Source organism: Hemiscyllium ocellatum, chromosome 2, assembly GCF_020745735.1.
Source record: "Hemiscyllium ocellatum isolate sHemOce1 chromosome 2, sHemOce1.pat.X.cur, whole genome shotgun sequence".
In the NCBI taxonomy this organism is placed as follows: Eukaryota; Metazoa; Chordata; class Chondrichthyes; order Orectolobiformes; family Hemiscylliidae; genus Hemiscyllium; species Hemiscyllium ocellatum.
In genome coordinates this window covers 19,212,025-19,237,414 of record NC_083402.1, presented here as the reverse complement: position 1 = coordinate 19,237,414, position 25,390 = coordinate 19,212,025, and the positions used below count along the sequence as shown (strand labels likewise).

The following is a 25,390-nucleotide window of genomic DNA, read 5'->3' as shown; positions in this document are numbered from 1 at the left end:
GGAAACCAGAGCACCCAGACAAAACCCGCACAGACACGGGGAGAACATACAAGCTCCACACAGACAGTCGCCCAAGGCTGGAATCAAACCTGGGCCCCTGGTTCTGTGAGACAGCAGTGCTAATCACTGAGCCACTGTACCACCCCAAACAATATCACTGTTCCTCCACTGTCACTCCATTACCACATCCCATGACCTAAAATAGTTCAAGGAGACAGCCCACCGTGACCTTCCCAATGAATTAGGGAAGGCTAACAGATGAAAACCTTGACAGTGATGTTCACATCCATTAGCCAGATTTTTTTTAAAAATTCCCCTTACAGACGGCCCTTTTAAAGTTTCCACATGTCTTCCTGATCTCCTATTGTGAAGTATTGTGAAAAGTGATAAGTGACCATTTCTCCACTAGTTACTGGAAAAGCAAAGCTGCATGTATTCATTTTTAATCATTCACAGGATGAGGGCATCACTGGCCAGGCCAGCACTTATTGCCCATCCCTAATTTCCCAGAGGGTAATTAAGAGTCAACCACATTGCTGTGGGTCTGAAGTCACATGTAGGCCAGACCAGGTAAGGATGGCAGTTTCCTTCCTGAAAAGACATTAGTGAACCAGGTGGGTTTTTTAACTGACAATTGACAATGGATTCATGCTCATCATTAGACTCTTAATTCCAGATATTTATTGAATTCAAATTCCAACATTTGTGGTTGCAGGATTTGAACCAAGGTCTGCCAGAACGTAACCTGAATCTCTAGATTAACAGTCCAGGGATAACGCCACAAAGCTATTCCTCCCCTTTTTATTGCCCATTTCTAATTGCCCAAAGGGCAGTTAACTTATCTCTTAGTTAAGTTAGGCCAGGCCAGGCAAAGAGGGAAAACTTCCTTCCCTGAAGGGATGTGTGCACCAGATGGGTTTTTAAAGCAATGGTTCATTATCAGCATTAGGCCAGGTCCTTATTCTAGAATTTATTAAATTTAAATTTCATCATTACTGTGGGATTTTGAACCCATTTTCCACCTATTAACCAGAGACTGACTACTGGAGGACTAGCCCAGTGACATCACCATCTCCCCTAAAAATGTACTCTAACTATTTTCTGTCTTGTGTTTTGTATTTAGCATAAATAAATTTACATTTTATCTTTGGAATTCTGAAGTGCGTGCAGCATGAAACTACATCAAGTTGGGTAAACAGATTAGTTCATTTCAGCTGATTGTTTACAACCAGGTCTTGCAGCTCATCAAATACAGATTACATAAAGAGAACAACTTAAAGACAATAAGGAACGAGAAAGCAATTGAAATGAGAAAAGTCCAAAGAAACTCTATTTATAAAAAGTGCAATCAGTTCATGACTCTGCATGTTTCACTTCGCAAATAAAATCTAGATTTCTAAAGGTCATATGGCTTGGGAAGATTCATTGCACTGTTTACTGCAGTATAATCCTACAAAACAGCTTGTGAGTCAAGAAAACATCTTAAGAAGATAATGTGGGAAGATTTTGTTCAGTGCATTTTATAAATGACACGTGACTCAGATTTTGAAATACAATAGCTCATTAGTGTATGTACCTGCAAATTTGCGTGTGTCAGTGTTTGTGTAAGTATTTTGTGTGTCTTTTCAATTTCTAACAGTACTTGTTTCTCTCTTCCCATTTAGCACTGATTCATGGAATAATGTGTGTCAGAGATGACTCAGTGGCTAGCATTACTGCCTCACAATGCCAAAGACCTGAGTTCAATCCCAAGCCTTGTGTGACTGTCCATGGATTGTTTACGCATTCTCTCTGTGTCTGTGTGGGTTTCCATTCAATGCTCTGGTATCCTCCGACAGTCCAAACATGTGCAGGTTCAGTGGATTGGCCATGTTAAATTGTAGTGGTGTCCAGGCAAGGTGGATTAGCCATGGTAAAGAGGGGATGTGGGTCTGAGTGGGGATGCTCTTTGGAGGGTCAGTGCAGACTCAATGCACTGAATAGCCTCTATCTACTATGTAGAGATTCTATGAGATACATCGGTATGTAAGACATATGTTTAGGTTTAGCTTGAAGAATTGTTGCCTCATCAGTTGTGCAATTTTAATTGTTAAAAGTGTCATGCTGCATGGCCACAAAACCTGCTCTTTTATGAGAGGTTATATTATAGAGTCATAGGGATACAGAGCCATAGTGATCAATAGCACAGAAAATGTCTCTTTGGCCAATCGTATCCTTGTTGGTCAAAAGCAGCCACCTAAATATTCTATTCCCATTTCCAGCAGTTGGTCCATAGCCTTTTATACCTTGACATTGCAAGTGCACATCTAATTACTTCTTCAATGCCATGAGGGTTTCTGCCAGTATCACCTTTACAGGCAATGAGTTGCACATTCCCACCATCCTCTGGGTGAAAAAGCTTTTCCTCACATTTCTTCTAAACTTTCTGTCCCTTCCCTTAAATCTATGCCTCTGGCCATTAATCCCTCCATCAAGGGGGAAAGTTTCTTCCTCTCTACCCTACCTATGCCCCACATAATGTTATACATCTCAATCATGTTCCTTCTCAATCTCCTCTGCTCTAAGGAAAGCAACCTCAGGCCGTCCAATCTCTCATAACTGAAGTGCTCCAGCCGAGAGAATATCATGGTAAGTCCCCTCTGCACCCTCTCCATTGCTATCACATCCCTCCTATAGTATGGATTCCACACAATCTAGCTGTGGCCTAACCAACATTTATTAGTTCCAGCTCCCTTCTCTTAATCTCTATTCCTAGGCCATTCAAGGCAAGTATTCTGAGAATACACATTGTGACCTAAGATTTGCATTTTAAACCCTTTTTTTCCTCTCCTACTTTGTTTTAACATACGACTTTACAAAGTTAAGAATTATGAGCAGAGGTGAGCCTTTTCATCCCCTCAAGCCTGCTCTGATATTCAATAAGATTTTAGCTAATTGTTTTTTGTTTCAAATTTCAAATTTCCTCCATGCCCCAGATAATCTTTGACTCCCTTGTCTAACAAGAATCCATCAACCTTCACCTTAAAAATAATCATTGAAACCACCTACACCACTTTCTGAGGCATGAGGAACAAAATCACACGACCTTCTGACAGAAAATCTCTGCCGTGCAAGGGTGACCCCCAAATTTTAAAAAGTCCTCTCGTTCTGGATTCACCCACATGAGGGAACATCACATCGTGTCAAGACAATTCAGGTTATTGTGTGTTCAATCACCCTGTTTCTTCGAAGTTCCAGTGAGAAAGGCACAACCTTTCCTCATAACTTTTTATTCCAGGTGTCAGTCTAATAAATATTCTCTGAAGCACCACGAATGAATGAACCATTGCTCATTGATCAGTATGTCCCAAAATTAATGTTCAAACAATTTCTTTAATATATCCACAAAATTATATATATTGCAGTCAATATTAATTTAATCTCTTTTGCACCTTGCGATCCTGCATTCAATGCTTTTTTTTAATTTGAAGATTTCAGCCCATGTTAAACACCTGAGCTTGAATTGATTATTTGCTTTTGAATCTCTGACCTTTTATTTCTACCTTCCGTCAGCCGTACTGATAGAATGCTTTCTTTTGGCTTCTGGCAAATGCTCAGGTCCTTTCTTTCAAGTAGTTTCAAACGCGGTAACAACATTTCAAAAGTTCCAATCAAGCATTGTTGATGTTCAGGGTTCAAAACCATGAAGCAACATTTTTTTGTCTCTATGCCAATGTGTGAGAGCATGTATTAATAAATGGTAAGGTCCTGATGAATAACTGTTCCAGCATTTTGTTTGCACTCTGAATATTTCAAAAGGATGCGTGAAAGGGAACCCAAATAAAGATGCATTATAATGAGAGAAGGAAAACATTTTTCACATTCATGTTAATGTTTATTAAGCTTAGTTCTTATCAATATTAGTACATATTAATGTTAGCTTGACCACACATGCTCCACTTGTTGGTAGCAGGTGAGTGGTTCAGTGGCTAGCACTGCTGCCTCATGGTGCATGGGACTCGGGTTCAATTCTGGCCTCAGGGCAACTGTCTGTGTGGAATTTGCACTTTCTCCCTGTGTCTGTGTGGGTTTCCTTCCACAATCCAAAGATGAGAAGGTTAAGGGGATTGGCCAGGCTAAATTGACCATAATGTCCAGGGATATATAGGTTAGGTGGGTTAGCCATAGTAAATGTTGGGTTAGAGGGATAAGACAAGGGCTGGGTTTGGGCGAGATGCTCTTCAGAGAATGGGTGCAGACCCAATGGGCCGAATGGCCTCTTTCTAAACTGTAGCGATTCTATGAGTGGCCTAACCAGGTTATTCCTGGCCAATGGAAAATTCCAGCTATTGGCTGACTAGTCTGCTTCCTCCTTGATCCTGCACTTTACCTTGGTCTTATTATCCAGGTCCCTGTCTACATAGTGGATCATCACAAAATAGTAACATCAGGCTAGCTTCAAACAAGAGGGGCACCAATGGATCTTGCTGGATAGTTAAGGAGGTGAGTTTGGGATGGTATGGCAAGAGAAACCCTCAGCGTAACTTAGTTAAATTCACTCTTGGCTAAAGTGTGTAAAGTCTAGTCCAAAATATGACTGTTGTTACCTGTCTCTAGGAAATCATGAAAAGCATTGGAACTTAACAACTTAAAAGGAAACTCAATTATGTGAATTTATTTACTGTGAATTGCAAACAGGAAGTAAAATCAGCAGGTGGACCATGTTAATATATTAGAGATATTATGAGAGTGGGGATAGGATAAAAGTCTACTTGAGTTGATTTGATTTTGATTTGATTTATGTATTGTCATGTGTGTCAAAATACAGTGAAAACCTTTGTTTACGAGCAGTACAGACAGATCTTGTAAGCAAGGAGATACAGATGGTAGGGTGAATAAAAACTTGGGCAACTTAAGGCATACAGGTTACACTACACAAGACATGCATTAGGCATGATCATTATTAATAAGATCAGCATTACTTGAAGCTAGAGAGTCCATTCATTAGTCTAACAATGACAGGGAAGAAGCTGTTCCTGAATGTGCTGGTGCATGTATTCAAGCTGCAGTATATTCTGCCTGATGGAAGAGATTGTAGGAGAGCATTACTGGGGTGGCACAGGTCTTTGATAATGTTGGCAGACTTTTAGCAGCAACAAATGTAAATGGAGTCCATGGATGGCAGGTTGGTTTCTATGACGGCCTGGACTATGCACACAACCTTCTGTAGTTTCTTACGGTCCTGGGCAGAGCAGTTGCCATACCAGAGCATTATGCACCTGGATAGAAGGCTTTCTATGGTGCATCTGTAAATGTTGTTGAGTTTCTGAAAGTGAAAGAAGTAGGAAGTAAAGTGGAAATATCAGAACAATTGGAAAATGAATCACAAGTTGAAAATCTAAAAGTCAGCCCTCCAGCATCATATTCAATATTATATAGATACTTAAAAGGTTAGACAGTGTGCTCTATCTTGTAGAAAAGTAATTTATAAAGATTGATAAAGAATCATAAATTAATTTGTTTGAATATGCCAGGAAAAATGTCGTTGGCTTTTCACAATATTAATATAAGGAATGTGTTATCCATAAAACAACACTCGTACAGACTCAATCCAGAGAGATTAGCACAAGTAAGGGAAGAGCTTAAAATCATGCTGGACAATGACATTGTTAAAATGAGTCTCAACAGATGGAGGTCTTATGTCCAAAATATCGATTCTCCTGCTCCTCAGATGCTGCCTGACCTGCTGTGGTGGTCCAGCACCACACTGTCGACTCTGATCTCCAGCATCTGCAGTCCTTTCTCCTAGGAGGTCACCTGCTGTCAATGCAGTGAAGCCGAATGGGTCACAGTGAATACCATTGATTAATTCAAAGTCATCAATGTAATAATTATGAATCCAGTTTAGAATAATCATTTATTCTTGGTTCCCATAAATCATCACACAGTATTTTTAATGCATTGGAATCAACACATTTTAGTATTGGATCAATAGAACTGGACCTCCGTTCATCAGTGGAGTCTTTGATGTAGCTCTCTAGTCTTTGAGTTTGAAGGTTCTATGTACTCAAGAGGAAATGCTGCACTGTTGGAGTTTTTTTTTACTTTGACCTATTTACCTTTTCAGGTTGATATATAAGATCTCATAGTGTTATGGTTCAGACCAGACACACTCAAAATATTTTAAGAAGGTAGCCTAGATACTAATTTTTCTTACTTCGCAGGCAAATATAATGTGCTGTGTTCCAGATGCAGTCCGCCCGCAGACTGTCTGGATGGAGCTTGCATATTGTCCCCGTGCCTACGTGGGTTTCCTCTGTGTGCTCCAGTTTCCTCCCACAGTCCAATAATATGTAGATTAGGTGTACTGATCTTGCTAAATTGCCCATAGTATCCAGGAATGTGTTGGTTAGGTGGATCAATGACGGAAAATGCAGGGTTACAGAGTTAGGGTAGGGGGAGGTGGGATTGGGTGGGATGTTGTTTGAAGGGTAGGTGTAGACTTGGTGGGTCGAATTGCCTGTTCTAACACTATAGGTGTTCTATTAGAACATAGAACATAGAACAATACAGCACAGAACAGGCCCTTCGGCCCACGATGTTGTGCCGAACATCTATCCTAGATTAAGCACCCATCCATGTACCCATCCAATTGCCGCTTAAAGGTCACCAATGATTCTGACTCCACCACTCCCACGGGCAGCGCATTCCATGCCCCCACCACTCTCTGGGTAAAGAACCCACCCCTGACATCTCCCCTATACCTTCCACCCTTCACCTTAAATTTATGTCCCCTTGTAACACTCTGTTGTACCCGGGGAAAAAGTTTCTGACTGTCTACTCTATCTATTCCCCTGATCATCTTATAAACCTCTATCAAGTCACCCCTCATCCTTCGCCATTCCAACGAGAAAAGGCCGAGAACTCTCAACCTATCCTCGTATGATCTATTCTCCATTCCAGGCAACATCCTGGTAAATCTTCTCTGCACCCTCTCCAAAGCTTCCACATCTTTCCTAAAGTGAGGCGACCAGAACTGCACACAGTACTCCAAATGTGGCCTAACCAAAGTCCTGTACAGCTGCAACATCACTTCACGACTCTTGAACTCAATTCCTCTGCTAATGAACGCTAATACACCATAGGCCTTCTTACAAGCTCTATCCACCTGAGTGGCAACTTTCAAAGATCTATGTACATAGACCCCAAGATCCCTCTGTTCCTCCACCTGACTAAGAACCCTACCGTTAACCCTGTATTCCGCATTCTTATTTGTTCTTCCAAAATGGACAAGCTCACACTTGGCAGGGTTGAACTCCATCTGCCACTCCTCAGCCCAGCTCTGCATCATATCTAAGTCCCTTTGCAGCCGACAACAGCCCTCGTCACTGTCCACAACTCCACCAATCTTCGTATCATCTGCAAATTTACTGACCCACCCTTTGACTCCCTCATCCAAGTCATTAATAAAAATTACAAACAGCAGAGGACCCATAACTGATCCCTACGGAACTCCACTTGTAACTGGGCTCCAGGCTGAATATTTACCATCTACCACCACTCTCTGACTTCGACCAGTTAGCCAGTTTTCTATCCAATTGGCCAAATTTCCCTCTCTCCCATGCCTCCTGACTTTCCGCATAAGCCTACCATGGGGAACCTTATCAAGTGCCTTACTAAAATTCATGTACACTACATCCACTGCTCTACCCTCATCCACATGCTTGGTCACCTCCTCAAAGAATTCAATAAGACTTGTAAGGCAAGACCTACCCTTTACAAATCCGTGCTGGCTGTCCCTAATCAAGCAGTGTCTTTCCAGATACTCATAAATCCTATCCCTCAGTACCCTTTCCATTACTTTGCCTACCACAGAAGTAAGACTAACTGGCCTGTAATTCCCGGGGTTATCCCTATTCCCTTTTTTGAACAGGGGCACAACATTCGCTACTCTCCAGTCCCCTGGTACCACCCCCGTTGACAGTGAAGACGAAAAGATCATTGCCAACGGTACTGCAATTTCCTCTCTTGCTTCCCACATAATCCTAGGATATATCCCGTCAGGCCCGGGGGACTTGTCTATTCTCAAGTTGTTCAAAATGTCCAACACATCTTCCTTCCTAACAAGTATCTCTTCTAGCTTACTAGTCTGTTTCACACTCTCCTCTTCAACAATACGGTCCCTCTCGTTCGTAAATACTGAAGAAAAGTACTCATTCAAGACCTCTCCTATCTCTTCCGACTCAATACACAATCTCCCACTACTGTCCTTGATCGGACCTACCCTCGTTCTCATCATTCTCATGTTTCTCACATACGCATAAAATGCCTTGGGGTTATCCTTGATCCTATCCGCCAAGGATTTTTCATGCCCTCTCTTAGCTCTCCTAATCCCTTTCTTCAGGTCCCTTCTGGCTATCCTGTATCCCTCCACTGCTCTATCTGAACCCTGTTTCCTCAACCTTATGTAAGACTCCTTCTTCCTCTTTACTAGACATTCAACCTCCCTCGTCAACCAAGGCTCCCTCACACGACCATTTCTTTCCTGCCTGATAGGTATATACAAATCAAGGACACGTCGTATCTGCTCCTTGAAAAAGTTCCACATTTCCACCACATCCTTCCCTGACAGCCTATGCTCCCAACTTATGCTCCTCAAATCCTATCTTACAGCATCGTAATTTCCCTTCCCCCAATTGTAAAATCTACCCTGTTGTGCGCACCTATCTCTCTCCATAACCAAGGTGAAAGTCACAGAATTGTGGTCACCATCACCAAAATGTTCACCCACTAACAAGCCCATCACTTGTTCATTACCAAGTACCAAATCCAATATGGCCTCCCCTCTGGTTGGACAATCTACATACTGAGTTAGAAAAGCTTCCTGGACACACTGCACAAACACCGCCCCATCCAATCTACTTGATCTAAAGAGCTTCCAATCAATATTTGGGAAGTTGAAGTCGCCCATGACTATGACCCTGTGACTTCTGCACCTTTCCAAAATCTGTTTCCCAATCTGTTTCTCCACATCTCTGCTGCTATTGGGGGGCCTATAGTAAACAACCAACAAGGTGACTGCACCTTTCCTATTTCTGACTTCAGCCCATACTACCTCCAAAGGCAGATCCCCCTCAAACTTCCTTTCTGCAGCCGTTATACCATTTCTAATTAGCAATGCCACCCCCCCCCCTCCTTTTTTACCACCCTCCCTAATCTTACTGAAACATCTGTAACCAGGAACCTCCAACAACCATTCCTGCCCCTCATCTATCCACGTTTCCGTGATGGCCACAACATCGTAGTCCCAGGTACCGATCCACGGCTTAAGTTCACCCACCTTATTTCTGATACTCCTTGCGTTGAAGTATACGCACTTGAGCCCATCTCTGTGTCCGCAAGTATTCCCTGTCAGTGCTACCTTCTCCACAGCCTCCCTACATTCTTGGACATCCTGACAAACAGCTAGCTTACTTGCTGGACTACAAGTCCGGATCCCATCCCCCTTCCAAATTAGTTTAAACCCCCCCCCCCCCGAAGAGTGCTAGCAAACCTACCCCCAGGATATTGGTGCCCTTCTGGTTCAGGTGCAACCTGTCCTGTTTGTACAGGTCCCACCTTCCCCAGAATGCAGTCCAATTGTCCAAATACCTGAAGCCCTCCCTCCTACACCATCCATGCAGCCACGCGTTCAACTGCACTCTCTCCCTATTCCTTGCCTCACTGTCACGTGGCACCGGCAACAACCCAGAGATGACGACTCTGTCTGTCCTAGCTTTTAGCTTCCAGCCTAACTCCCTGAGCTCTTGAATGACCTCCCCACCCCTCTTTCTACCTATGTCGTTGGTGCCAATGTGTACCACGACTTCTGGCTGCACACCCTCCCCCTTAAGGATTCTGAAGACACAGTCTGAGACGTCTCAGACCCTGGCACCCGGGAGGCAACAAACCATCTGAGAGTCTCGCCCATGTCCACAGAACCGCCTGTCCGTCCCTCTAACTAGAGAGTCTCCTATAACTAGCGCTCTTCTCCTCTTCCCCTTTCCCTTCTGAGTCTCAGAGCCAGACCTCACACCACAGACCCCATCACTGCAGCTTACACCTGCAAGGCTGTCCCCCCCAACAGTTTCCAAAGCTGTATACTTATTGTTTATGGGAACGACCACAGGGAACCCTGCACTGCCTGCTTCTTCCCCTTCCCACCTCTAACTGTTACCCAGCTACTTCTGTTCTCCGGTGTAACAATGTCCCTGTAGCTTCTATCAATCACCCTCTCAGCCTCTCGAATAATCCTCAGTTCATCCAACTCCAGTTCCAGTTCCCTAACTCGTTCGGTGAGGAGCAGGATCTGACTGCATTTCCTGCAGACGAAGTCGGCAGGAGTATCGATGGTCACCCCTACCTCAAACATCCTGCAGGAGGAACGTTCCACTGCCTGCGCTGCCATGACTGTACACTTTGTCTCCAAAACAAGAACACTGAGTCAATAACACTGAGTTGCTTACCTGTGGACTTTAAAGTTAGGTTAGAGAAGGAGGATGGGAGGCCCTACGAAGTAGGGCCTGGGGTCTAGAACACACCCACTCAAATACCAATTACTTACCTTCCCGACCAGCTCTGCGCTCCAACCTCACTTCCGCCCAGCTCGCGCCGCTCTCTGCGGTGAAAAGACCGTTGGCGTCGAGGTGAGTTCTTTAAATAATATCTATTATTAGATCTTCAGTAATTATACTTAAAATACAACCAAAGAAAGGAAAATTTAGAACAACTCAACTCTTTTGGAAATCTAAATACAAGGACAATCACGAATTAACTGTTCCAATATACTAACATCTCACCCCTTGGTAAAAAGACAAATTGAGGTGCAATCTAGCAGCCTAGGAAGAAAACACCAGCTTTTGGCTGTAATAAAGAGAAGGGAAAATAGCTTCCATTTCTTTGAGCTCACAACAGCAACTGCTTAAACTAAAACTAAAAACCAAAAAAAAAAGAAATCCTGGTCTTTGAGAGCTGGCTACACCCATCCAGGCTGCTTCTATTGTTCCGACTTTTAGAAAACATTCAAGACCTCACAAATTGTTAACTTTACTGATTCTCCAAGTCGACAACTTGATAAGTCTGTCTTAAAACGTCTTTTTTTAAAAAAAGGACAAAATAATCCCTTAAAGCCACATCATCATCATAACAGCATGAGTTTATAAAGGAACTAAACAATTAGAATGTAGAACATAGAAAATTATAGCACAGAACAGGCCCTTTGGCCCACGATGTTGTGCCGAGGATTATTCCTAATCTAAAATAAAATAGCCTAACCTACGCACTCTTCAATTCACTGCTGTCCATGTGTACATCCAGAAGTCACTTACACACCCCTAATGACTCTGCTTCCACCTCCACCACTGGCAACGCATTCCATGCATTCACAACTTTCTGCATAAAGGACCTACCTCTGACGTCTCGTCCAAACCCTCCTCCTAACACCTTAAAACTATAACCCTTCATGCCAGTCAATCCTGTCCTGGGGAAAAGTCTCTGGCTATCGACTCTATCCATGCTTCTCATTAACTTGTAAACTGCAATCAGGTCAACTCTCTTCCTCCTTCTCTCCAGAGAGAAAAGTCTGAGGTTTGGTCCAACCCATCCATGCTGACCAGATATCCCAACCCAATCTAGTCCCACCTGCCAGCACCCAGCCCATATCCCTCCAAACCCTTCCCATTCATATAACCATCCAAATGCCTCTGAAATGTTGCAATTGTACCAGCCTCCACCACTTCCTCTAGCAGCTCATTCCATACAAGTATCACCCTCTACGTGAAAAAAATTACCCCTCAGGTCACTTTTATATCTTTCCCCTCTCACACTAAACCTATGCCCTCTAGTTCTGGACTCCCCAACCCCAGGGAAAAGACTTTGTCTATTCATCCTATCCATGCCCCTCATAATTTTGTAAACCTCTATAAGGTCACCCTTCAGCCTCCGACACTCCAGGGAAAACAGCCCCAGCCTGTTCAGCCTCTCCCTGTAGCTCAGATCCTCAAACCCTCGCAACATCCTTGTAAGTCTTTTCTGAACCCTTTTAAGTTTCACAACATCTTTCCAAAAGGAATGAGACCAGAATTGCACGCAATATTCCAACAGTGACCAAACCAATGTCCTTCTCCCTGATCATTCTCTTATTCTTCACGGATGAGTAAAATGCCTTTGGGTTCTCCCTAATCCTTCCCACCAAGCTTTCTTCATCCCTCCTCCAGGGTCTCTTCAGTCCATTTTTGAGCTCCTTCTTCACAAGCCTGTAATCCTCTAAAGCTGTGCTAGATCCTTGCCTCCTCCATTTTACGTAAGTTGCTTTCTTCCTTTTGATGAGAAGCTCCTCTGTTCTTGTCATCCAAAGTTCATTAATCTTACCCCTTCTTGCCTGTCTCAGAGGAACAAAGTTATGTATCACTCACAACAACTGTTCCTTATACAGTCTCCACATGTCTGTTGTGCCCTTTCTATGGAACAAATCCTGTCTGATAGCATCATAATTTCCTTTTCCCCAATTAAATATCTTCTCATGGTAACTGCTCCTTTCCCTCTCCATGGCTATGGTAAATGTGAGGCAGTTGTGGTCACTGTCACCAAAGTGTTCTCCCACCATGAAATCTGACACCTGTCCTGGCTCATTGCTGAGCACCACATCCAAAATGGCCTCTCCACTCGTTGGCCTGTCTACGTACTGAGTAAGGAAACCCTCCTGAACACACCTGATAAATACAGCTCCGTCCAAACCATCTGCACTAAGGAGGTTCCAGTCAATATTGGGAAGGTTGAAGTCACTCATAACAACAACCCTGCTACATCAGCATTTTTCCAGACTCCGTCAGCCTATCAGTTCTTCAATCTCCCTACTGCTATTAGGGGGTCTATAGAAAAGCCCCAATGAGATGGCTGCTCCTTTGCTGTTCCTAACTTCCACCGATACTGACTCAGCAGGCAAACCTTCCATGACAACCTTCATTTCTGTAGCTGGGATGCACTCTCTGATTAGCAATGCTACGCCCCCTCCTCTTTTTCCACCCTCCTTATTCTTTTTAAATGTTTCCTGCCCCTGTGAAACCCACATCTCGAATATGGCCACAACATTATGGTCCTGAGTACTGATTCATGCACTAAGTTCATCACTCTTATTTCTGACACTCCTTGTGTTCCATCACATGAAAAACCTTCCTGATAGATTCACTACATCCTGTCACTGCCTCATTCTGCAACTACCCCCCCAGATGTGTAGCTCTGATTTGTACTCCCCTGCCAAACTAGTTTAAAGCCTCCTGAACCGCAGGAACAAATCTCCTACCCAGGACATTTGAGGCCCTCCAGTTCAGGTCCAACCCGCCCTTCATGTACATGTTCCACATTCCCCAGAAGGCATCCCAATGGTCTAGGTATCTGAAGCCCTCCCTCCTGCACCAGTCTCGCAGCCACGTGTTAAGCTGCATTTGCTGCCTGTTCCTCACCTCACTGTCTTGTGGCACCGGTAGCAAACCTGAGAACACTACTCTTCTTGTCTTGCTCTTCAGTGTCCAAACTAGTTCTCTGTAGTCACTTTTCAGATCCTCAATCCCTTTCCTGGTTATATCATTGGTGCAAAATGTACCACAGTTTCTGGCTGCTCACTCTCCCCCTTCAGAATCCTGTAAACCCGATCCGCAACATCCCGGACCCTGGCACCAGGGAGGCAATGTACCTTCTGGGAGTCCTGTTCCTGACCACAAAATCTCCTGTCAATCCATCTAACTATTGAGTCCCCTACCACTAATGCGTTTCTATTCTCCCCTCTTCCCTTCTGAGCCTCAGTGCTAGGCTCAGTGCCAGAGACCTGACAACCATGGCTTTCCCCTGGTAGGCCATCCCCACTAGCAGTATCCAAAACAGTATACTTATTGCTAAGGGAAACAGTCACAGGCGATCCCTGCTCTGTCTGTCGGTTCCCTTTCCTCCCCGACTGTAACCCAGCTGTCCTTATCCTGCGTCTAAAGAGTGACCACCTCCCTGTATATCCTCTCCATTTTACCCTCAGCCTCCCGGATGATCCACAGTTCATCCAGCTCCAGCTCCAATTCCGTAATTCGGTTTTAGAGGAGCTGGAGTTGGGTGTACTTCCCGTAGATGTGGCCAGTGAAGACATGTGTCGTGTCTCTCATCTGCCACATTCTGTAGGAGGAACATGCAACTGCCCGAACATCCATACCCCGCTAATCTGAAAGCCCATACAGGACTAAACAAGGAAGAGGAGAAAAGAAAAACAAGAGAAAACCAGAAAACTTACCAATATTACAGACTCTTAGTAAGGTTAGAGGAGGTAGGTGGGAGGAAGGCCCAATGGTGAAGGGTTTCAGGTTTAGATATCACCCACTTAAAAACTTCCTGCAGCCCTCTCTTCTCTCCGCCATCTCTCCTCACCGCTCTGTTCAAAATATGACCTAGGTACTGGCCACTTAAGCAAATTGTGCCACCTTATCCTTATCCCACAACAGTGAACACACCTCAGAAAGAGCTTCATTGGCTGTAAAGGAGGTTGGGTCACCCAAAGGATGTAAAAGACTCTGTAAATACAGATCTCTCTTTCAATGACCCTTCGCACTGCTAGGACAAATCAAATCAATAGTTCAAAATTAGTCAAAACGTTGTGCCATCTTTGTAATCAGAATAGCAGACATGATTCCCTCAAAATCAATTCAACAACCCATTCTGGAGGTCAATCTTGGCTCTGCTAGGAATCATTTTCCTAATTATATGAAATGATTTGCTCTCACTATAGATTTAAGAGATATGCAAGGGCCTGAAATGAATACAGTCACATCCAAAGCTAAAGCACCTGAGGTCTCACTCTATTAATGAACTGGGTGAGACTTCACTCATAGTCCAGCAACTTACAACTGTCATTCCATATCATAGGATCACAACAGCTCTGGATAATATTTACAGGTATTTTACAAAGCAGCTGGACTGGAGTTACACTGCTGGTTGTACATTGCCAACTTACTTTTGGAGTCATTGATCATCTCTGCTTCCACCATGCTCATAGACAGTGAGTCCTAGCTCAATGCCTCATTAAGATAGAAAGCATTACACCATGCAAAACAAAATGCTCTCATTTTAGCACTTAATCTAGGAGCAGCAGAGGATTCCTTTCAATTTTTCCTGCAAATGGGCCACCCTCTGCGGACAAAATCTGGAAACCAGTGATTGCAAAGCAGGCAAAGGCACCAGTAGTTTTGTAAGAGTGTCCTCATCATTTGCAAATGCTCAGGTTCCTCCACAGCTCCCTTGCACACCTCAGCACACTTTGAAAGGTGAGACATGTGAATTTACCCACAGGTCAATCTCTGTTGGTACTTCTTGTCTGAGCATAAAGCAATAGCTGCAGGTCGCAACATGTACATAGCTTCAACCCTTTGGCATTCAGAAGCTTATGACGTCAAGACAAATATCCAAAATATCATACAATGGTTGGAACAAAGCTTGACATGCAGAGTACAGAAGGTAAAGCAAGAAACTATGGTGTCACTTTGAAACGCACAGGGAGTGGGACTCCAGCAATTAAGTAGTAATGTGCGCAATCAGTTATGAAACGTCTGAATTAAAAATAGATTAAATAAGCACACATGCAAGCTGGCTGACAGAAAATAAGCAAACAATGAAAAATGAAATCAATGGATAAGATAAGGCTCTGGAATTTTCCTCCTGACCTTTGCTGGACACAGTGCTAATAATAAAGTTGATTTTTGCAGTCGGGTAGGCAGTCCTCCACCCTCAACTAATATAGATTAACAGATCAGGCAGCTCACTTTTACTCTTCTGTGCTAATGACCTTTGTCTATTTACAGAAAGAAGCTCTGCATATTGGCAGAAGTCTGGAAAACCAGCGAATACATCTTGAAAGCATTTAGAACAGACATTATGAGGAAAAGCTTTTTATATACACAGTGAGTGATTGCAATTTACGACAGAAAGGGGTTACAGGTAGATTTACTAATGGCCCTCACAAGTCAATTGAATAAGCAAGTGCAGAAAACGTACAATTAAGTGTCATTGTGTGACACAGTAGTAGTATCCCTATCCCCGGACCGAGAGATCCAGGTTCAACTGCAGCCTGTTCCAGAAGAGCTGTGTTATAACAGGTCTGAACAGGCTGATTAGGAATTAAAAATAGGTCAATAACTAAAAAAAGACAAACATCATTCTTTCAGTAGCCCACACCCTACAATCTGAGCTACACTTGAGTGCGTGTGGACTATCCTTCTGCCTGGGTAAGAGGCTTGTTTTTTTTAATATACAGTCTGCTGCTGCACATCATTCACTTTGACTTCTTTGTCCACCAACTTGACATGTTTAGTTACCTCCAGGTGGCAGGATCCCCAATCAAGGGATCTCTATGCAGGAGTCCTCCCATCTTCCATCAGCAACCTGGGCGTAGAGGGTGTTGGACTCAGCAGTCTGTTATAACAGCAACAGACAACAGCAGCAATTCATGGACTCCCAGTTTGACTGTTTACTTTGCAGTGCTGTGGAATCCGTGGACCATGTACATATTGGTTGTGGACATTTGCACTCCCTTTTTAGTTATTTGAAAAACCTTCTGTTGAGCTTTTAGCTGCATTTCAGACACACACTCCTGATCTTTGGGCACCCCGTGCAAAGGGGTCTGGGCAGATCAGAGGACCTCCTTATGGATCTAGCCACGTTGGCTACAAACTGGTTCAGGCAGTGGGCTGTGGAAGGGGTCATTTCTGCCGACTGTCTATCCCTCTTCCATGGTTACATTTGTGCCCGAGTATCATTGGAGTGAGACCATATGGTATCCATCAATGTTCTCAACGCTGAGAGAGAGAGGTGGGCGCCATAGAACATACAGTGCTTTATTTCCCCCTCCAGTTCCATTATGATTCAGCCTCTTTGGACTCAATGGGCCGAATCGCCTGCTTCCACACTGTGGGGATTCTATGACTTCAATGTTAGCTACATTAAAAAGGCTATAGTCATTCAAAAGCTTTTTGCCTTGTTGCAATTTATAAAATATTGATAATGTCCAAAGTTTCTGTGTAATGGACTGATTAGCTGAGCAGCACATACCCTTGAGGAACAATTCTAACTTTCTGTTTTCAATAGCTTCCATATAGTTTGGACTTTTTAAAATGCATTCTCGGATGTAAGCATCATGCATGTAAGAAAAGAATTAAAAGGACAATTGTTGAAACACTGTCTTTTTAGGCTACTTATGCGGTATGTTAAGTTGTAAATCAGAACATTTCCTATTTACTTTGATCACAACCAAAAACACAGTTTCTGGATATACTTCACACTTTCCTTGAAGTAGGCATTCAGTCTTCCTGGAACAATCCCAAGGTGATTCTTCCCTCCTACAGGATTATTTGTATTCTTTCACTGACACATTCTGGAAACCTTTCACATCAGAACTGTCTTTCCAATTTTGTTTTCTCCTGGAGATTCTTTCTCAAGTGCAGTCTCAGTAAATCTTGCTGCCTCAGTTTAACTGCTTGTGATTTCAGTCTTTTCAATCTGAATATGAGCTCCCAACCATATACATGAATGGTGAATCATAGCACATGTGTTTTCTCTCTCTCTCTCTCTCTCTCTCTCTCTCTCTCTCCCCTGGACCATGGCAACCCAACATTGTCCGTGAGATTTCAGCTTCTCTTACACTCTTACTCACTCAAAACCCATCTACTTCCCAGGTTATACTGCCCCTTTGTTCTTTTGGAAACTTATTTCAAGCGACTCATCTTCATTTTCAACTCCAAGCACAGTCTCACTCCATTAAACTCGGCTCCAGCTGGGTCAATTTAGACTATCCTTTCTTTTGATCCGGCTCCATTTTTCAAGGATAATCATTGAGCCATTGCAGCTGTCCTGTTCTTCAGAAATCTCTCACAACAACAGCTTTCTACCTCATTCCCTAGCCTTCAAAAGTCTTTTTATTTTGTCTCAAACCAGCAAGAAGATGGGCCTTGAGCCAAGGTCTTGTGTCTTTTCCGCAAAGCAATAGCAGCTGCATCAGGATGTTCACGCTAAATGTAACAAATGTACTTGCACAGGAACAATGAAAGGGCAAACGCCTTAAAGATCAAGCTCCATCTCGTTCAACTTCTATAGTACTGTTTCATTGCTTTGTTGATTGGCTAAGTACCTAGAGCAAATGTGAAGAAAGACTGCTGGGACATTGAGTGTCAATCTTGGAGGAAGCAGCCAATTGTGATGCCAATAAATAAATCTGGCATTAAGTAAGAGACTTGGCATCTGGTTACATAGAGTCATAAAATTTCTACAGCAAAGGAAGAGGTCCTTTAGCTGATTGAGTTCACACTGTTAATTCAAGATCTATTGATTCTAATCATATCTTTTATTATCTCAACTCCTGGCTTCAAAATGATTTAATACCTGTAGTCTACAGAGTCAATGCTGGTATGATTGTTGATTCGTAATGGGAACCAATTTCGTTCAGCTAGTCGCAATTGAACTCAAAAATGGTATAACACCAGGAAGTTAGGTGACTGGTGGGGCAACAGTAGGTTGCCACTGAACGATCTGGAGAACTGAATGGGAGAAATCTGGTAATGCAGGGTTTTGCTGTAGATAGGTAGTGAGAGAGGTCAAGGGTTTCCATGAGGGATCTGAGGGAGGGAGATCTCCACCACTCCCTGATCCACAGGGAGTGATAAAAAAACAACTCAATCCTCCAATTAACTGTCAGTAATCCCAGAATTCAAGTCACCTCCTCACTTCCTGTGAAATTTATATGGTAGGGTGCTGATGCTATCACAGAACCCCTACAGGGAGGAATCAGGCAATTTGGCCCAACAAGTCCACACCTACCCTCCAAAGAGTACCCAACCCAGACCCATCCCCCTCCCCTATAGTCTACGTTTCCTCTGATTAAGGCACTCATCCCTGAACACTATGGGCAATTTAGCATGGCCAATTCACCTAACCTGCAAATCTTTGGACTGTGGGAGGAAACCAGAGCACCCAGAGGAAACTCATGTAGACACAGGCTGAACATGCAAACTCCACACAGACAGTCGCCCAAGGCTGGGATCAAACACAGGTCCCTGGTGCTGTGAGACAGCATTGCTGACCACTGAGTCACTAAGCCACCATGCCACCTTGTTATCAGGCAGCACACTTGGTATATTGAATACGTTATTGCTTGCCTTTTGCAGAATCTCATTCCCTATAGGGCATTCGCGAATCAGATGCGTTTTTACAACAATCAACAAGATTTTTGTAGTCATCATTAGATCTTTAATTCCATATATTTCTAAAATTAAGTTCTACCTTCTATCATGGTGAAATTCAAACATTACTGGTCCGGTGTCAATACCACTATATCCTCACCTCCCATAGGCCATCACACTGCCTAGTGACCTATTAAGGTTCCTGTACTTCAAAATGTAAGGCTGTTAACCTAAAACTTGTTGAGTTAGCCAAAATGAAATTAAGCAAAATGAGATGTAAACATTTATGAAGCCTGATGATGGCCTGATGATTTGGGAGGGAGGCAATGGCCTAGTTCTATTATCATTAGATTTACTATCCCAGGCTTTTAGGGAAGGAAACTGGAAGGAAACTTAAACAGAAGTTGCTGGAAAAGCTCAGCAGGTCTGGCAGCATCTGTAAAGAGAAATCAAAATGAACATTTCAGGTCCAGTGACCCTCCGGTAGAAGGGAACTCACCTGGTCTGGCCGACATGGGACACCAGACCCACCACAATGTCATTGACCTTTAACTGCCTTCTGGGTAAGTAGGGTGGGATATAAGTGCGGCCCTAGCCGATGATGTTCAGATCCTGCGAATGAATAAAAAGAGAGGTCATTATTTTTAATGAGTTTCTGTGTCTGAAAGAATGTGTATCTGGTTAATTATATGTTTTAACTCTTGAGTAAGAGCTTGTACTGTCACAGTATGTCTGAGAGGCAGCTGGAGTCTTTATTTAAAGACAAACTCACCGCGTGTGGTAATGTGGGCTATTTATCTGCTACGTATGGCGGTTTGGTTTATCTGCAGAAAATAACTTTGAACTTCCTTTTCCCCACCATTTCAACACACCACTGTACTTCCTGCCCAATATCCCTGTCTCAGGCGTGCTGCAGTGCTCCAGCGAAACTCAGCACAAACTGGAAGAACAGCATCTCATTTTGCACTTGGGGACCGTGCAGCCTCTGGACTCAACATCGAGTTCAATCATTTTAGGGCCATGTCGTTATCCCAAACCCCCACACACCAGGCCTTGTTATCACATGGTCTTTTACCACAAACAGGTCCTGGGCCTCCTCCATTGCCAAACCCTTGCCATCCACCACCTGGAGGAAGAACGCCACATCTTCCGCCTAAGAGATCAATGTGGATTTCACCAGTTCACTGCCCCACTCTCTGCAATTGGATTCTCAGTTTCCTGACCCACAGGCCACAATCAGTGAAGATTGGGGACAATATTTCATCCTCACTAACACTGGAGCCCCCCTCACTGTATACCCATGGCTACATCACCAAATACCAAACTAATGCCATTTACAAGTTTGCTGATGACACCACCATCGTCAGTCGAATCTCAGATGGCGACTAAACAGATTTTCAGCGGGATGTTACTCATGCCCCTCTCCACATTAACAACACAGAGGTGGAACGAGTGGAGAGTGTCAAGCTCCTGGGAGTGGTCATCCACAACAAGCTTTCTTGGACTCTTCATGTGAATGCACTGGTTACAAAAACACAACAATGTCGCTTCTTCCTCAGGCAGCTGGGGAAATTTGGAATGACAGTGAATACCCTTGCCAACTTTTATAGGTGCACCAATAAGAGCATTCTTTCTGGATGTATCACTACCTGGTATGGGAACTGTACCATTCAAGATCAGAGACAGTAACAGAGAGTGGTGAACTCAGCCCAGACAAACACAAAGGTCAACGTCCCATTTATAGAATCCATCTATCAGGCCCGCAGTCAGGGAAAGGCCACCAGCATTCTCAAAGGTCCATTCCTCCCTGGCAATGCTTTTCTCCAACCTCTACCATCGGACAGAAGATACAGAAACCAGTTTCAAAACAGTTTCTACCCTACTGTCATTAGAATACTGAATGGACTCACAAACTCTTAACATTCGCCTGTACCTGTGTTTTTGTTTTGCTGCTGTTTATCTCATACTTACATATCTATGCTACTTAACTCTGTGATCTGCCTGTATTGCTCGCAAGACAACACTTTTCACTGTACCTCGGTACATGTGACAATAAATTCAAGTCAATTCAATTCAATTCATTCCTCATTTCCTCAGCCCCACCTTATCCCAGATCCAAGCTTCCAACTCGATACTGCCCTCTTGACCTATCCTACCTGTCCATCTTCCTTCCCATCTATCCACTCCACCCTCCCCTCCGGCCTATTAATTTCACCCCCGCCTTCATCTACCGATCACACTGTAAAAAATGAGCTGAAAATGTGTTGCTGGTCAAAGCACAGCAGGCCAGGCAGCATCTCAGGAATAAGGAATTCGACGTTTCGAGCAGATGCGGCGGAGACGAAGGAATTGGGAATATGGGATGGAGTTTTTGCAGGGGGCAGGGCTTTTCGGTTTATAGTAGATGTCTGTGTTGAGTCGGTCGCCCGAGATAGAGATGGAAAGGTCTAGGAAGGGGAGGGAGGAGTCTGAGACAGTCCAGGTGAATTTAAGGTCGGGATGGAAACCTGGACTACACCTCCTCCCACCCTGCTCCCTGCAAAAACTCCATCCCATATTCCCAATTCCTTCGTATCCGCCGCATCTGCTCCCAGGAGGACCAGTTCCAACACCGCACAGCCCAGATGGCCTCCTTCTTCAAGGACCGCAGATTCCCCCCAGACGTGATCGACGATGCCCTCCACCGCATCTCCTCCACTTCCCGCTCCTCCGCCCTTGAGCCCCGCTCCTCCAACCGCCACCAAGACAGAACCCCACTGGTTCTCACCTACCACCCCACCAACCTCCGCATACAACGTATCATCCGCCGTCATTTCGGCCACCTCCAAACGGACCCCACCACCAAGGATATATTTCCCTCCCCTCCCCTATCAGCGTTCCGCAAGGACCACTCCCTTCATGACTCCCTCGTCAGATCGACACCCCCCACCAACCCAACCTCCACCCCCGGCACTTTCCCCTGCGACCGCAGGAAATGTAAAACTTGGGCCCACACCTCCACACTCACTTCCCTCCAAGGCCCCAAGGGATCCTTCCATATCCACCACAAGTTCACCTGTACCTCCACACACATCATCTATTGCATCCGATGCACCCGATGTGGCCTCCTCTATATTGGAGAGACAGGCTGCTTACTTGCAGAACGCTTCAGAGAACACCTCTGGGCCGCCCGGACCAACCAACCCAACCACCCCGTGGCTCAACACTTTAACTCTCCCTCCCACTCCACCGAGGACATGCAGGTCCTTGGACTCCTCCACCGGCAGAACATAACAACACGACGGCTGGAGGAGGAGCGCCTCATCTTCCGCCTGGGAACCCTCCAACCACAAGGTATGAATTCAGATTTCTCCAGTTTCCTCATTTCCCCTCGCCCCACCTTGTCTCAGTCGGTTCCCTCAACTCAGCACCGCCCTCCTAACCTGCAATCTCCTTCCTGACCTCTCCGCCCCCACCCCACTCCGGCCTATCACCCTCACCTTGACCTCCTTCCACCTATCCCACCTCCATCGCCCCTCCCCCAAGTCCCTCCTCCCTACCTTTTATCTTAGCCTGCTTGGCTACTCTCTCTCATTCCTGATGAAGGGCTTATGCTCGAAATGTCGAATTCCTTATTCCTGAGATGCTGCCTGGCCTGCTGTGCTTTGACCAGCAACAAATTTTCAGCTACCGATCACACTCTCAACTACCTTCCCCCCAGCCCCACCCCCCTCCCATTTATCTCTCAGCTCCCTTGGCCCACAAGCCTCATTCCTGATTAAGGCCTTATTCCCAAAACGTCAATTCTCCTGCTCCTCGGATGCTGCCTGACCTGCTGTCAGCACCACACTCTCAACTGATCTCCAGCATCTGCAGTCCTCACTTTCTGCTACCACAAAAAACGCATTATCAGCCACTCATGGTCCCTATTAGCAACTATTGATTCTCCCAGGCTGACCTTTCCCCACTCCTATGTCTGCCCGGTATTGTTATATTTCCATCTCTCTCTCTCTCTCTCTCTCTCTGTCTCTCTCTCTCTCTCTCTCTGTCTGGACTCCAACTCCATTTAATGTTTACTCCTCACCCCACCCCACCTCCACCTTCAGCAGAGATTTATACCAACCTTTCCTCAGCTAAACTCAGTGCTGAAGAAGGGTCACCGGATCTGAAATGTTAACTCTGCTCTCATTCCACAGATGCTGCCAGACCTACTGAGCTTTTCCAGCAATTTTTGTTTGTTATTGGGAATAAATATCTGCAGCTGAAAATATGTTGCTGGAAAAGCGCAGCAGGTCAGGCAGCATCCAAGGAACAGGAGATTTGACGTTTCGGGCATAAGCCCTTCTTCAGGAATGAAGAAGGGCTTAAGCCCGAAACGTCAAATCTCCTGTTCCTTGGATGCTGCCTGACCTGCTGCGCTTTTCCAGCAACACATTTTCAGCTCTGATCTCCAGCATCTGCAGACCTCACTTTCTCCTCAATAAATATCTACAGGCAGGGTTTCCTGAATGCCACTTGATGTAAAGAGCAGAATGAAAACTGAAGTCCTTCTCCAGCGATGGGAAGCATCTGCCTGCCTAAAGATAGTGGCCAAGGATGGAAAGTGAACACCCTCATCTCAGCAGTCTCCCGTGAGGCACCTAATCAAAGGCCTTTTGGAAGTCTAGATAGATAACATCCACTGGGTTTCCCTGGTCTAACCTATTTGTTATCTCTTCAAAGAATTCTAACAGATTTGTTAGACACGACGTCCTCTTACTGACTCCATGCTGACTTGTTCTAATTCGACTCTGCATTTCCAAGAATTTAAAAATCTCATCCATAATGATGAATTCTAAAATTTTACCTACAACCGAGGTTAGGCTAATCGGCCTATAATTTTCCATATTTTATCTTGAACAAGGGAGTTACAACAGCAATTTTCTAATTATCTCGGACTTTCCCAGGCTCCAGTGATTTTTGAAAGATCACAGTCAGCGCCTCCGCTATTTCCTCAGCCACCTCCCTCAGAACTCTAGGATGTAGCCCATCGGGCCAGGAGATTTATCGGTTTTTAGACTTTTTAGCTTCTCTAGCACTTTCTCTTTTGTAATGGTTACCATACTCAACTCAACCCCCGACTCTCCTTAATTGTTGGGGTATTAGTCATGTCTTCCACTGTGAAGACTGACACAAAGTACTTATTAAGTTCTTCAGTTGTTTCCTTATCTCCCAGTACTAGCCTTGCAGTGTCAATTTGGAGCAGCCCAATTTCTAGTTTTGCCTCTCGTTTATTTCTTATGTATTGAAAGAAACTTTTACTATCATTTCTAATATTACTGGTTAGCGTACCTTCATATTTGATCCTCTTTGTCTGTATTTCTCTCATTGTTACCCTCTGTTTTTGTAGTCTTCCCAGCCTTCTGATTTCCTAGTGCTCTTGGCCATCTTATTGGCTCTTTCTTGTTCTTTGATACGCTTCCTGACTTCCTTTGTCACTCAAGGATGTCTAACTCCTCCCCCGACAATTTTTCTTTTCTTTGGGATGAACCTCTGTACTGTGTCCTCAATTACACCCCAAAACTCCTGCCATTATTGCTCTACTGTCTTCCCCACCAGGCTCTGCTTCCAGTTGATTTTCGTCAATTCGTTTCTCATGCCCCTGTAATTACCTTTACTTAACTGTAACACCATTACATCTGGTTTTGCCTTCTCTCTTTCAAACTGCAGACTGAACTCTACCATATTATGATCGCTGCCTCTAAGTGTTCCCTTACTTTAAGATCTTTTATAAAGTCTGGCTCATTACATAGAACTAAGTCCAGAATTGTCTGCTCCCTTGTGGGCTCCATCACAAACTGTTCCAAAAAGCCATCCTGTAAGCATTCCATGAATTTCCTTTCTTTGGATCGATCAGCAACATTATTCACCCAGTAATTTAGCATAGCCAATCCACCTAGCCTGTATATCCCTGGACACTATGGGGTAATTTAGCATGACCAATCTATCTAACCTATACATCCCTAAAACTCTGGGTAATTTAGCATAGCCAATCCACCCAACCTGTACATCCCTGAACACTATGGGTAATTTAATATAGTCAATCCACCTAACCCATATATTGCTGGACACTATAGGTAATTTAGCATAGCCAATCCACCTAACTAGTATATCCTCTAGACACTACGGGGTAATTAAGCATAAACAATCTA

General features: G+C 44.2%; 1 long non-coding RNA gene across 1 annotated transcript in view; it reads right to left on the bottom strand.

Annotated features, from left to right (window-relative positions):
- Positions 1 to 4,775: 4,775 nt before the first annotated feature.
- Positions 4,776 to 25,390, bottom strand: part of LOC132826795 (uncharacterized) — a 43,961-nt gene continuing 23,346 nt past the window's right edge. Inside the window, exons 2-3 of the long non-coding RNA XR_009645916.1 lie at positions 19,720 to 19,832; positions 4,776 to 5,305 (exon numbers count right to left, since the gene is read on the bottom strand). This is a non-coding gene — a long non-coding RNA (uncharacterized LOC132826795). The remainder of the gene's footprint in view (positions 5,306 to 19,719; positions 19,833 to 25,390) is intronic.